This window comes from Balaenoptera borealis (genome assembly GCF_965194805.1).
Source record: "Balaenoptera borealis genome assembly, chromosome: 16".
Classification (NCBI taxonomy): Eukaryota; Metazoa; Chordata; class Mammalia; order Artiodactyla; family Balaenopteridae; genus Balaenoptera; species Balaenoptera borealis.
Window position 1 is genome coordinate 7,112,640 of NC_138872.1, and position 15,542 is coordinate 7,128,181.

The 15,542-nt window shown below is 39.2% G+C and overlaps 1 protein-coding gene and 1 long non-coding RNA gene across 2 annotated transcripts in view; one reads left to right on the forward strand and one right to left on the reverse strand.

Moving 5' to 3' along the window:
* The window catches only part of CBLN4 (cerebellin 4 precursor), a 331,585-nt gene that overhangs the window by 281,549 nt on the left and 34,494 nt on the right, over positions 1 to 15,542 (forward strand). The window lies entirely within an intron of this gene.
* Positions 1 to 15,542, reverse strand: part of LOC309614417 — a 33,599-nt gene that overhangs the window by 2,139 nt on the left and 15,918 nt on the right. The window contains exon 1 of the long non-coding RNA XR_014236163.1: positions 1 to 15,542. This exon is cut by the window's right edge and continues 15,918 nt beyond it. This is a non-coding gene — a long non-coding RNA (uncharacterized lncRNA).

Genomic DNA, 15,542 nt, shown 5'->3' on the forward strand with positions numbered 1-15,542 from the left:
TCGAGAAGAAAATGATGGAGAGAATGGTAAAAAATATATATATTTAAAAAATTAACACTTTTCCCTAGAATTAAAGCAGGTCATGAGTCCTTAAACCAATAATTCACTCTGAGAACAAACAGATACATAAAATTAGATTCACCTAGACACGCTGTAGAAAAACTGCAAACATTAACAGAGGCAGGAAAAAAATTAAGGAAGTGTGGTAAAGGGAAAAAAAATGTTCAATGAGAGAGAATAAATTCTGAATCAGAACTATAATGGAAAAGTATTTTACATGTATTATCTGATCTGATGTTTATAATTATTCTAGGAGCAGGTACGAATATTGCCACCGGTCTTTGGCAATGAAGAAATTAAGATCAAAGTCACACAGCTGGTAACTGGCAGAGCTAAGGTTGGAATTCTGGTCTTCTGGCTTGAGAAGCACTGAGATTTGGCCACTCTGCTCTGCTACCTTGTTATTATAAAGAAATAGATTTTTTTTAAAGGGTGAGTAACACACAATCCTCAGTCAGGAAACACAGAATGAGAAGTCAACTAGCTGATCGAGTTATATAGAGACTTTTGCAGCCAAGAAACAGCATATGCAAGGACTTCTGGCTGGAGGAGCCTGCCATAGATCCAAGCACTGGAAGAAGAGTTACAGCTGGAGAATGGAAGGGGCGAGGGGCAGATGGGGCTGAAGACCAGGTGAGATTTTGCAGGCTTTCAGGTTGTGCCAAAGATTTCACATTATTCTAAGAGCAATGAGAAGATATTGAAGTTTTAAAAACAATTAGAGGGGTGGGTGACTTGATCTGATTTGCATTTTGTAAAAAGCCTTTGGTGTGATGACTGCGTTGGAGTTGGGCCAGAATGGATGCAGGGAGACCAGTTAGAAAGCTGCTGGTATATAACAGCCAAGATGATTACATGCCCAAAGGGAGCTGCTAACCAAATAATGATGAGAACTTGCGGTATTCAGACTGTAGGTGGAGAAGTACAGGACACGGGTGTGACTATTTCCATATGGAATCTTGAATGATCCCTTTCCCTGGCTTGTTCTTTCATTTATATTCTTCAGTATTTGGCCTTACTCGCAGATGGAATAAACTTCTATTGTTCTGGGTGCCTGAATTCCCAAGGCAAGCAAACATGATGCTGTGATTGATTCTCTTTTTGTTCTTCATGCCTGTGTGCTTTGTGCTTCTTATCTCCACTACAGCACTCTTCACATTGAATTATATGTCCAATCACCTCCGCCTTCTTGCTTCAAGAGAAGCCCTCGAGAATGAAAGCTTCTTCTTATTTACCTTTGCATCCCTACTGCCTACAAGTGCAGATCAAAAATAGTCATTCAATACAAGTTGTTGACTAAATGAATGGGACTCAATTATGTGGAACAGATCATTTTCTTCTGCCAATTTTAGCAGCTCCTTTATCTTACATGTTTCTAGACTCACGCTAATTCCCAGGCTCCTTAGGAATTGAAAACCTTCCAAAATAACCCTATTATTCATTTAAGTCAATACTGTTTCTTACATAGAATATATAGGCCATTATAAATGTTTTGAATAACACAAACATACTTGAATTCTGCTGAAGATATTACTTCAGTACCTTAATGATAAACTAATAATATCTCTAGAGACATGTGTTGTTTATTTTCTCCTGCACACCTGCTCTTTTTTGTGACCTGATCAGTATCTCTCTGGGTCTCAATTTTCTCACTTACAAAACAGAGATACCATTTATCCACTTTGACCGTTTTTATAAGGATAAATGAGATAATATGGAATATGTTCAAGTATGTTCAGCACATGGTAGGTACAAAGGGATTACATTCCCTTCTTTTATTTTTGTATCTCCACCTATTTCTTTTTTTTTTTTTTTTTTGTCCTTCATGTCCCCATCATGCCATGGATTATCTAACTGGCTGGGTGTCCTTTCAAAATTCTCTTATTTTGTGTTGCTGAATCTCTTCCAATATTTGCTCAGATTCTGCCTTTTCTGCCTCTAGATAGAATAAAATCGGAAGGCCTATGTCCCATACCCGATGAATGTTCTGATTTCAAAAATGCCCCCCCCAAATTTTCCCTTGGGGGAGGACAATTCAAATTTATCAAATTTTTCTAATCTATCCATTATTACCTCTTTTCTGCACTGCATGAAAATCTGCAGATGGTATAGAACTCCTTCGTTCCCCTATCCTGTTATCAGATGCACTGTTATCCAGGAAAACTGGGCAGCACCAGCTTGGTGATGAGCTGGAGACAATGAAGCCTTTTATTCTCGGCATCACTTTGCAGGGTTGGTGTGTCTGAATTTAGGATCGGCAGACGCGTTTGTTATTCCCTTCTCATCGACCCCCACCCCCTCAATGGCTCTGGATTTTCTTTAATCGTCCACTTTGCATGAGTTTCCGCTCTCCCAGTGTATTTTAATAGGCTATTATTTTGAGTCCTACGTGAGAATTTCTTATATTCAACTATTCAAATATTCAATAGCAATTTTGTGCACCTTTGTTGTTTTCAATTGTCAGATGAAGCCCCTTTTAAGGTAAACGTTTTAATAAACACACTCTTTTCGCCTGAGTGGTAATACAAAGTAGAAATGAATGCATTAGCAACCCCTGCCTTTCTTTGCCTCAAACAGCTCACTTGGTGCATGATTTACCTTTGTTCTCAGAGTGTTATAGTAAGGAGCTGGAGGGGCCCTCACCCTCCAAGTTAGAATTTAGGTGTCTTTACGTTCTGAAGTCTTCTGGAATGTGTGTTTCTGCTAACGTTATCTCATAGACTTAGGTGAGACAGAGAAGGAACACTTTATATGTCCTGGTAACACAAACACGGGATCAAGAAGACACTGCCAAGGCTGCTAATTGAGATTGTCTAGGGCAGGGCTTCTTGTGCTTTAACCTGTACATGAATCACTCAGAGATCTTGTTAAAATGCAGTTTCTGACTCAGTGGGTCTGGGCTTCAGATTCTCCATGTCTGACACATTTTAAAGAAGCCCCTGGTTGTGACAGTGCTGCTGGTCTGTGGCTCTGGTTGCAGCTGTAAAGATTCCCCCCCCCCCCCGCATTCCTGTCCACTTATTGTGAGGCTCACCATTCAATGTGCCCCCCCACGGAGTGCCGATAGGCAACCTGATTTGGGAACTGTATTAGTGTCCCACGGCTGCTGTCACAAATTACCACAAACTGGGTGGCTTATAACAACAGAAATTTGTTTTCTAACAGTTCCGGAGGCCAGAAGTTCAAAATTAAGGCATCGGCAGGGCTGTGCTCCTTCCAGAGGCTCTAAAGGAGATTACGTTCCTTGCCCCTTCCAGCTACTGATGGCTGTCGGCATTCCTTGGCTTGTGGTTGCTCACTTCAGTCTCTGCCTCTGTCTTCACGTGGCCTCCTCCTCCGCTCCGTGTCTCTCCTTTGTATGTTTGTTTCCTTTAAGGGCACCTGTCACTGAATTTAGGGCTGTATTGGGGTTCTCTAGAGAAGCAGAACTAATAAGATATCTATCTATATCTCTATCTCTGTATATCATCTATCAACTATCTATCTATCTATCTATCTATTATCTAGCTACCTAGCTTTAATAATTACATCAGCAAAGACCTTTTTTTCCATTTAAAGTTACATTAACAGGTTCTGGGGGTTAGGATATGGACGTAATCTTTTGAGAGCCACCGTTCAGCTGACTCTAGGAACCATGTGACTTCATCACCTCCAACAATGTCCCATTCAAACCAGATATCCTATAATTCTAAATAGGAAAACTGTTCATTTTAATAGCACTCAATGTAGAAATGAGGGTGATTCTGCCTGCTTAGACATCAGCGTCCTCTGAATGTCTGCAGAGGGCGAGGGGAGACTGGAGAGGACTAGAGTGTATCGACACAAGTGTTAAATTCAAGGAACAAAGTAGGTGAAGGAGGAAGGTGGAGGCGAGACTAAAATAAAAACCAAAGAAAGTAGGAGACAAGGCAACCCTAATAAGGAAACAGTATGTGGCTTCCATCCGAGTCAGTGTGAGTCTCCACCAGTACTTCTCTAAAAGGCACGTGGTTCACCGGAGGGTCTTGTTAACAGGAGGTGGGTCTGGGGTGGGGTCTGAGATGCTGCGTGTCTAGGTGATGTTGATGCCGCTCACCCATGGGCCACACTGAGTAGCAAGGGCTTAGGCTGGGTAGAGGCAACAAGAAGGTGTAAAGGGCATTCATTAGATTGGGTATCCACGGCTAGGGAGCAGAGCCTTTGGGTCGATGAAGAACTGGAGAAAGTGTGTGCATCTTCTTTTCAGCCTCCTTGCAAAATTCAAACCTCTTGTTGCCAAACTTTTGACTTTTCAAAAGAATCTGTATTGTCATATAAAATCTCTATATTTATCAGTGTTGGAAACCTATTCACAGATTTCAGAAACAACTCGTGAGACAAATAAATCAAAAATATATTTCAAAAAAGGATTGCCAGTGTTTAACCTCTGGCAGGTGGGTCTTTTATGCCCCATTTGTAAATCGAGCAGATTTGTGACTCCTTTTGTATAAAACAGTAATTATTAAAAACATTGACAGAGATACTAAAGAAAAAAAGAAGACCAACAATTTACTGTTAAGTGTTGAACTAGCTTGTGTTCTGTTTTGTTTTACACAGCTCTCCAAATGGGTAGCTGTTCAGAACACACCATGTCAAGAAGGAAATGAGACATTCCAAGGGCTATTAACTACTCCACCAGAGATCTAGGAAGATCACTGCAGTGTTATTTAGTGTCGGTATTTATTTAATTCTGGTGCAGAAGGGCAAATTTTCATTCTCACTGGTCCTCAGACTCACACTGGCTTACATGAGTGTGGCTTAATGACCCATTGATGTTAGACTATAGTGTTACCTTATAAAATAAATAGTGACGGGAGAGAGGACAGCCTGGGGTAGTTGCTTTCAATATATTTTACATCTAAAGAATTTTTTGTTGTTGTTGGAACTCAGAGTTACCATGGTTTCATCAGCTGACTTGTTTGATAGTACCAAGTTAAGCTGGTCCTGGTAATTGACAACCTCCCATCTCTAATCTGCTGTGAGTTTAGATTAATAAATCCTACCCGGGTGAATCCTTTGAACAATGCTAGATAATCTGTAAAGGGCTAAATTGTATAGCTTAGGCAGCCCCAGGAGAACATTGCTATCCCTTTGTATAGATGATCTAGATCTTGAGATTTTTAAAAGCTACAAACATTGATGTAAATGCAACGTCCCAAGGGAGGTATAATAAACAGTTGCTAGAGGAGCAAGAAATATAGCAACTGTTTGCAACTCTCCATGGGAAGAGAGCCATACCACAGTATTTCACTGTAATGGAGTACAGAGAATATGATTTAAGTGGCAGAAGAACCAGCAACATAACATAGCCAGATATTTCATAATAGAGCTTTATTACATACAATTTAGAGCCATTCCAAACGTTCCCGAAAAACCTTGCAGAGGCATCCGACTGTTGCAAAGAGAAGTGGGTACTCTGCTGAGCTCAGAAGTCACCAGCTTCAGGATCTGTGGTTGAATTAAGGCCTTTGTGAACTTAACAAGATGTTTGAATGAGGAATTGAAATACAGAAAATGATTTGGGGGCTTTATTTTTTACCCTACTGGGTTGTTTCCAAGAATTATTTCTTTCTGTGAGTAAGACATAAAAAAATCTCATCAGCAAATCTAGTATGCAATCAATGAAGTATAACGTAAAAAAAACCCAAAACACCCAAACCCATAAAAGTAGGAAAAGATAGGCCAAAGCACATGGTCCTGTTTACCTGAGGAGCTCACTGTGAGTTACCAATATTAAAAGCCTGCTGCCTTCACTTGATTGATAGTAGCTTCCTGGAACTCTGTCTTAGGAGAAATTCTGAGGCTGATTGTTAGTTCTCTGTGAAAAAAGTGCTGCAATTGATGAACAATGTCTGCCTTGGGCATGGGAAAGGAGTGGAAGTTACATATATGCTATATATTTGCATGGATTATTTGTATTAATACTTAAAGGGTTTCTTTTACTTGAAACTTTATAAAGAAGGGTACAAGGATCAATTGAGAACATCTGAACCTTCTCTATTGAAAGAGAACTAAACATAATTCATTAGACAAATAACAATAAATAAGATACAGACAGACCACATGGAAAATAACAAAAACTGGTTCTTGACAATGGCAATGGATAAATCTCAGCCCTTTGCAAATCCTATGTGAAAATTCCAGAGGAGCAGTTCATGGGAGTTACTACCTAAGCAACAGCAGTAAGACAATATTGAATGCATGGGCGTGGGATATGGAATAGTTGGCTGGGACCACCTACCTAACCAAATGACTTCTCTCACATATCGGTGATCATGATGTAAATGTGGGCCTTTGAAAACTCACAATCTACTTCAGGTTATGAAACTTCAATGTCACTGTCTGTGGTTGGCAGAATGACATCTAAGATGGCCCTACCCTTATCCCTGTGAACCTAGGAACATGTATGTTAAATAGCAAAAACAAAAACAAACCAACTTTGCAGATTTTAAGGTTCTGAATCTTAAAAATGGGAGATTATCTGGGATTATGCACGTAGGCTGAGTCTAACATGGAGAGGCAAATATCCATAATATTCAACACAATATTGAAGGAGAAGAACAAAGTTGAGGGACTGACATTACCTGACTTCAAGGCTTACCATAAAGATACAATAATCAAGACAGTGTGGTATTGGTGAAAGAACAGACAAATAGATCAGTGGAACAGAATAGAAAGCCCAGAAACAGACCCACATAAATGTATTCAACTGATGTTTGACAAAGGAGCAAAGGCAATACAGTGGAGCAGAGATAGTTTTTCGATCAGTGATGCTGGAACAACTAAACATCCACATGCAAAAAAGAAAACCCAAAACAGAACAAAAAAACAACCTAGACACACCTTACACCCTTCACAAAAATTAACTCAAAATGGATAGTAGACGTAAATGTAAAATGCAAAACTATAAAATTCCTAGAGGATAACATAGGAGAAAACAGATGACCTTGAGTATGGTGATAACTTTTTAGATATAACACCAAAGACATAATTCATGAAAGAAATACTTGATAAACTGAACTTCACTGAAATTAAAAACTTGTTCTCTGTGAAAGATAATGTCAAAAGAAAGAGAATACAAGCCACAGCTGGGAGAAAAACATTTGCAAAAGACACATCTGATAAAGGACTTATCCAAAATATACAAAGAACTCTTAAAACAAAATAAGGAAAAAAAAAAAAACCTGATCAAAAAATAGACTGAAGATCTTGACACCTCATCAAAGGGCAAATAAGCATATGAAAAGATACTCAGCATCATGTCATCAGGGAAATGCAAATTAAAACAACAACAAGATACCACAACACACCTATTAGAATGGCCAAAGTCCAGAACACTGACAACACCAAATGCTGGTGAGGATGTAGAGCAATAGGAACTCTCATTCATTGCTGGTGGGAAATGCAAAATGGTGCAGCCACTTTGGAAGACAGTTTGGCTGTTTCTTACAAAATGAAACATACATTTACCCACATTTGTTTTTAAGTGTCAGGCTTCACCAGTTGCTTTTTCCCCATGGTGCTGTCCGCGGTTGGAGCATCTGTTTTTGCTTTCTGTCTCTCTGACTTTGCACCGTGATGGTGAAGGGGAGGGATCGTGAATATAACACCCCCTTTAACCTTGCACTTCCCTCTCCCTCTGCTTTTAGTGTGAGGAGAACAGTTTCCTGGCTGGTAGGGCATGAAATAGCACCCAACACAGCAGAGAAGTCATCGCTTCTGTGACGATTCCTCTTTCACAACTAATTCTCTTCTCCTTCTCTGTACTCTGTCACTCCTGATGCGTTGCCTGGGCTGTTTGTATTTAATCCCATATGCTTTCAAAGGGCAGTCTACTGTAATACCAGGGAACCAGTTTGTCTGATCCTGCCCTTCCCTGAGTTTTTAATAATTTAGTAGGTCTAGTGGGTTCCTTGTCTACTGCAGAATTTCTCATCCTCAGTACTAATGACATTGTTTGGGCTAAGTAATTATCTGTTGTGTGTTTGTACGTGTGAGGATGTGTCCTGGGCATTGGAGGATGTTTTGTAGCATCCTTGGAGTCTGCTTGCTAGATGCCAATAGCAGTCCTGAGTTGTGACAACCAAAATTATCCCAACATTGCCAAATATCCCCTGGGGGACAAAACCACCCCAAGTTGAGAACCACTGGCTTAGCGTAAAGCTACTAGTCCTAATGGGCTTATTTCCCTCATCTGTGGGATCATGGTTTTAAGTAGACCACCATTCCTTCTTCAAGTGAGACACGCAGAGCAAAGCACATGCTAGCCTCATCAGTTTCATGATGAAAGCAAAAATTTGTGCTTTTTAAGGGGAAGTCCCCCACGTAGTCAGCAGATTGGGACCCAGTGAAGTCTTCTCTCCAACTTTGAAAAGCCTAATTAAACAAGCAAATTCAGCTGGAGGATTTGTAGTGGTTAGTGATCACTTCCAACTCTGTTGCACTCTTAGCCAAAAAGAACTTGAGCAAACAAATTCTTATCCTGCCCACAGGACTGAGCTCTGAAAGGCATGATGTGGCATTCTCCTTCTGGGCCACTGTTTCCCAAAGTGGGATCCTCACACACTTTGGTACACAAGGTGATCTTAGGTAGTGTGATGTAAACCTTTACATTTCATTAGACATGTGTTCACCTTAATAATATATGTTGTGTGTGTGTTGCGGGGGAGGGATAACCAGCACACCAAACTCATAGTGCAAGTCTTCTTTAGAATGAATGTATGCACAGAAAGTGAGCTGATGTAAGAAACGTAATAGCACAGAGTAGATACATATGGATTGTTTCCTATTGCTATTGTAACAAATTATCACAAACTCAGTGACTGAAAACAACACAAACTTTGTGGTGAAGTTTTGGAGATCAGAAATCTAAAACAGGTCTTGTGGGCTAAAATAGGTATTGGCAGAGTTGTGTTCTTTCTGGAGGCTATGGGGAGAATCAGTTTCCTTGCCTTTTCCAGCTTCTAGAGGCATCTGCATTCCCTGCCCTGTGGCCCCTTCCTCCATTGCTCTAACCTCTCCTTCTGGCATCACGTCTCCTTTTTCTGACTTCCACACTCTTTTCTCTCTTTTTTAAGGGGCTTTGTAACTATAAGTCCCCTACATATGAACGAGTTCTGTTCTGAGAGCGCATTCGTTAAGTCCAATTTGTTCGTAAGTCCAAAAAAGTTAGCCTAGGTACCCAACTAACACAATCGGCTCTGTAGTACTCTACTGTACTAGGTGTATAATACTTTTCACACAAATAATACATAAAAAACACACACAAAAAATAAAGAAAATATTTACTTACAGTACAGTACCTTGAAAAGTACAGTAGTACAGTACTGTACTGGCATCCAGGGGCTGGCATCAAGTGAACAGGCAAGAAGAGTTACTGACTGGAGGAGGGAGAGGAGGTGGGAGATGGTAGAGCTGAAGGATCGTCAGCAATAGGAGACGGAGGGCAGGCTGCAATTTCACTCACACCTGACGTTGATGGAACGCACGTTGACATCTTTGAAAGTTCACGACTTGAAGGTTCACATGTAGGGGATTTACTGTACATTGGTTCTACTTGGAAAATCTAGGATATTCTTCCAATCTTAAGATGCTTAATTTAATCACATCTGCAAAGTCCCTTTTGCCGTGTAAGATAACATATTCACAAGTTCCTGGGATTAAGATATAGACAACTTTGTGGGGAGAAGCATTATCACAACATATAAAGGAGAAGTTGTCATGGTGATACATGACTGGATAAATGACGTTTAGGAAATCTTGTTTTAGTTATTTATTACTGTGAAGCAAATCACCCCAAACTTAATGGCTAAAATAATACATACTTGTTATCTCACAGTTTCTGTGAGTCAGGAAAGGGCAGCAGCCCAGCTGGGTTCTCTGTTTCGGGGTCTGTCTCAAGGTGTCAGCTGGGCCACAGTCATCTCAAGGTTCACCTGGGACAGGACCTGCTTCCAAGTTCATCCATGGCCGTGGGTGAGCTTCAATTCCCTGTGGTTGAACTGAGGTCTTAGTTCCTCATTAACTGCTGGCTGGAGGCCCCCTCCTTGCCAGGCGGGCCTCTCTGTGGGGAGGCGTGTAGCTCTGTCTTCATCAAAGTGATTGAGTGAAAGCGCAAGAGAGCATGAGCAAGATGGAGGTCACCATCCTTTATCGCCTGATCCCAGAAGCAGCAACTGCTCCCTTTTGCCATATTCTCTTCATTAGAAGCGAGTCCCTAGGTCCAGCCTATACCAAGCAGGAGGCAATTACACGAGGGCATGAATCCAGGTGGTAGGAGAATTGGGGGGTCATTTCGGAGTCTGCCTCGACACTCATGTTAAGTCCTAAGTTTTCTGCTACCTGACATGCAGTCCCACCCGTTTGCAGAAAAGTGACTATTCGATAGATGTGCTTTCCTCCAGGAATCTGGAAGTCCCCCAGCCCCCTTGGGAAAACTGGCCTTCTTGGTTTCCCTCAGGGTCACCAGCCCTTTCCCCATGTACTCTTCTCTGTTGTCAAATGCCCTCTTTGTGTTCCCACTAGATCCCTAAATTATTGCTTATTTAAACAAATTTATGTAAGTTTATTTAAAAATTTAACTTGAGAATAATTTAACTTTTAAAAAATTATGTATAATTATTTTTTTTTAATTTATGTAATGTTAGACATTGTTTAAGAAGCTTCAGGACAAGAAAAAAGAAACATATAAATATATTTGCTTAAATTAAATTAAACCCCAAACTGAGCTCCCACTCTTTAGAGTATTGGGAAATTCAATTACAGAAATTTTTAGGGCAGGAATAGAGCTTCTCCACTTCCAATGAATGAATCAGAGTTTTAATTTTCTACGTCTTTCTCCCTTACTTTGTCTTTCTCCCCTTCAACCTCCCGAACCCCCTTTCTCACAACTTTTCGGGTTTCATTCTGATAATCAAGGGATTTTTTAAAAATGCATGCTTTATAGCTGGTTAGTTTATATTCTGATTTGTGTGGAGTCTAAAAGAGTCAGAGGAACCTGGCTCTTTTATGAAACTAGATGGTGAAAAGGATTAGAGGATGATCCTTACAAAGTGTGAGGGTCAGTTAATTTCTCTCTCTGTATATTATGATGCACTGGAGATAACCCTTATGAATTTAATTTCATGACCTTTTGCAGCTGTCAGGCCTCAATAATTTTTACCTGTTTTGATATTCCCCAGAATTGCTGAGGACATTACAACATAAAAAGAGCTGGTGAATATGCATAAATCTGTGGGATCTTGAGCAGTAGTTTATGTGGGTGAACAGGGTACAGAAGGCAGGTTGCATCCTACGTCCCCTGGAGGGATTGCATTCTTGGGAGATAAAATGGAGTTTGAAAACAAACAGCACTTTCCACCCTTTGCTTTCATTCATATTTAATAATAACCAATTATCCTAAAAATGCAAAAAGCTTTAAAAGAAGGGCATATAATGTTTTCTATTTATCAAAGGGGAACATGGGTTTAAAAAATAATTGCGCATCTCTGTTCTTGCTAGTGGTCTTTGAAGCCAATACTAGGCATACATTAAGCTCCCTTTAAATTTCAAGGGGCAGCAGCAAAAATAGCAGAACCATCCCACAACTGTCTTCATGCTTTACTATCTGTCCTCTACCCCTTGTGAAGGATTTCGTGTTTCCAACTCTTGAATATTCCTTGATATGAAAATAGATGTAGAAATTAGTATGAGGAAAGCAACAAAAACACTGCATTTTAATTGCACTCTAAATATTTTATAATTTTTTTTTTATAATCTTGTAGAAAGGCTCCATAGATCATTTTATAAAAATGACTTTCCTGGCAAATTTCAAATCAAGATGGGAGAGTGTCTTATCTTTAAAAGTGATCATTTGTATCTAGACTACTCTACTCGGTTCAACAGCCCTAGTAAAAAATGATATTACTGTTTTATACTAATAAATGTTGTTTTTACCTGAGTAAGACATTAAAAAAAAAAAAAGAAGGAAAACTGAAAAAGGTCTGCCCTGGAGTGGGAATATCATTTTCTTGAAATAGTGGCTTCTTGTTTTTATGCTTAACAGATTATATATTACTCCCAGATCAGTGGCCAAGTTCCTCCTGATTAAATCATCTTGAATTTCCTCCACATTCAGGCCAAAACAAAGCAACAACAACAACAAAAACCTCTAAATGTGAATTATTTTAGAAAATAGGAAGTCAAGATCTGGTGCCTTAAGGGAACCCGTGTTCCACATGGAAATTGAGATCTCAGTTCTCCAACATTCAAACTGTCTTGGAGGAAGTTTGTACGTGTGGATAACCCCCGTTGGAGATGGCCTGCAGCAGTCTTGAGGTAGATGACATTCTGTTGTCCAAGGACAAGTGATTATGTCCATCCATTCAGGGACATCTACTAAAGCCAGTGGAAAAGGACTATGGAAATAGACATTCTGGAGGGAGCATCCCCAGTTTCCCTCTGACTTCTACCTTACTTGTCTTCTCTTTGTTTTACTTTTTATTTTGTTTTATATTTTATTTTATTCTAATTTCTTTTTTTTTTCTTTCCCACATCTTTCTTTACCTATGGCCTTGACTAACATAGCACAAGGTCTGCAAACACAGTTCTCTGGGGTTACCATTCTGATGGTTTTTGGATGCCCATCCATCATGGCGGCACAAAAGCAGGCACTACCCCTGCCTACAAGTTCCCATTCAGGACACCAGCTGCTGCCTTGTGCTTCAGCCTCGGGGGTGTGTACCCCATCTTCCCTACCCTATGAAACCCTGGTCCTGCTTTAACGGAGAGTCACCCAAGTCTTCAGTTGCTCCCTGAGGTACAGATGCTGAATAGAGAATTTAACTTCAATCTGAGTCACTTAATTCAGTTTTTTGATACCAGTTATTTCTCCTTTCTATTCTATGATCTTAGTTATAGATCTATAGTCTATTATCCTTTAATTTCTACGAGTTCAGAAGTAAATATGACTATAAAAAGTAATGACATCTTTCTCACCTACAATTTAGTTCAATCTATTGATTTTCTAACTAATTTAAAAATTAATTTATCAATGTCACATTTCATTCTTAACTTTGACATTTCATTTCCGACTTAGGCTTACATGCATCTTTCCTGGGTATCTATTGTTTCTGCTTCCAAGTCGTCTCTAAAATACGTGTTATTGTCCATCATTTGATTATTTTATTTTTAACTAAATTTGTTACTTATGTAAAAAATATAAAATGGAGTCACTATGAATGAGTCTATTGTGAAGAAGCTAAATCATGTTTTAAAACTCATTTAAACCCACTGCACTTCAAATGTTGCAGTAATTTTGCCAGTAATATTTATAATGATTTGTATATTACACTCCTCTCTTCCTGAGGAAAGAGACCATAGTATTTATCTTTGCATCTTCAGTATTTAGCATTAAATAGGCATTTTATTAACTAGATAACTAAAAGTAATATCTAAAATGAATGTGAGAACTTTCTTACACAGGAATCATTGTTAACAGCCCTGAGTCTAAAAAGATGTTTATTCTGTGCTTACTGTGTGTCAGATAACGTTTTCAAGTACTTTGCATGAATTAATTCATTTATCCGCCAAAAAACTCATGAAGTAGATCTGTCATTACCCTCATGTACCGAAGGGTAAGTCACAGCTAGTAAGTGGCAGAGCCAGGATTAATTGGATCTTAACTGCTATGCTCTATTGTTTCTGAATAAAACTGGAAATGGTTGTTCCATTTTCTGGTAGCAGGCTCTGACCCAAGGGTGTCACATACTCAAAGGGGAATTCACCGGGGGTATTTATGTGCAGACTCAGGTATTTGACATTCTAACCCTCTCCAAATTTCAGAAGCATCTTGAGTTTTTCTCTTTTATGAAGGAGTGGGAAAGACAGGGGCTAAGGGGGGTGGAGAGAGAGAGAGAATATTTGTGTCTCTAATACACGCATTTGGGCACCAGCCACCTGGGACACACAGCCCATCATCGCGAGGTTCTTTCCATTAATTACATGGTTTTGAGCAGAGTAATGACTTCATTGGATTTGTGTTTTAAAAGGATCCCTCTGTTTTCCTTTGTGTGTGGAAGGGAGTTTTCATAGGATGAGTAAAGATTTCATTTAAATTTTGGTCTAAACCGTACAGGTAGATAGTGTTTAGTGAAGGGATACTACCAAGTAAGTATTTGTTGAATTTCATTGCCTGAAAAACAAAAAAAGTTGAGCATGGTACCAGCCACATATGCTTGCTAATCTTTTTCAGTGCAGAAAACAAGCACATGGAAACTGGAGAACTCTTAATCAAGACCCCTCTCGTCATTTGTGATGCTTTCAAGATGTGTCAAAATGTTTTCCTTATCAATTTTTTTCTGACGTGATGAATGCATTTTCTTCTTATAAAAAAATCACATTAAAAACTACTGAAGGTTCTAAACAGCAGTGTACAATAGAAAAAACAGTCCTGGTCCTTAGGCACAAACGATTTTCAATTCTATACAGAGAAGTCTTTTCACATCCTGACACTCAGAAAATGAATGATCCCAAAGAGCACATAGAATTGCGCTGCAGGGCTCCTTGGAGCTCCTTGGAACTTGTAACCAACCCAAACATTTTTATCAGCTCCATAACGATACCCAAGTCAATAATAAAGGGGTGATTCAGTAGCCAATCCAAATCCAAATGACAGTGCCCTTAAAAACAAACAGTCCAATCAAAGTGACATTGATGCTGCTTTGAAACAATAAATATTAGCTCTGTCACGGCTTAACTGCATCCAAGTGCCATATTGTCTCTGGCTGTCACCTTAGAAAACCTCCCAAGGAAGGAGAGAAAAGCACCTCAACAGATTTCATTTTAGTTGCAGCCAGTAACTTCAAGTTGCCTTCAACTTCAGGTTTGTCTCTGCTTGCAATTTTGTATATAGATCTCATCATGGATGGAATCTTGGTTATTCTACATTGAAAAAGGGTTCTTATTTCTCCACCATATCACTCTGATTCTCTATATCTATAAATTTAGAGGGTGAGGTATATTCTGTAAAACAAAAGGAATATCTTGTTTTCTTTTCTAATGCAATTATAGTCTTCTCTAATCTTGACCTCCAAGTTTGAGGAGAAAACTTTTGAATTTCCCCCGCCCCTTCAATAAAGATCCATTGCAAAGGCATGGGTAATGTTAAACCTTGGTCAGGGTCATCAACGTGAATAAACTGGTTTACTAATAAAAAGAAAATTATATAAAAATAAACATGAAATGAAAAGAAATATTATATATATGCATATATTTTGAGGGGAGGGAGAGAGATAACTGAAACCTGCATAAATTAAGACTTAATGGTCTAAGACTGTAACTCTTTTAGTTTCTCCCAAGTTTATTTTTAACATATGTAAAGGAAGTCATTAATCCATATATTCTCCATTCCTAAATCATAACGGTGAAATATCTGCTATAATTGAGGAGTGCTAATTTCAGTCTTACAGACTATATTCCTTCCTCTC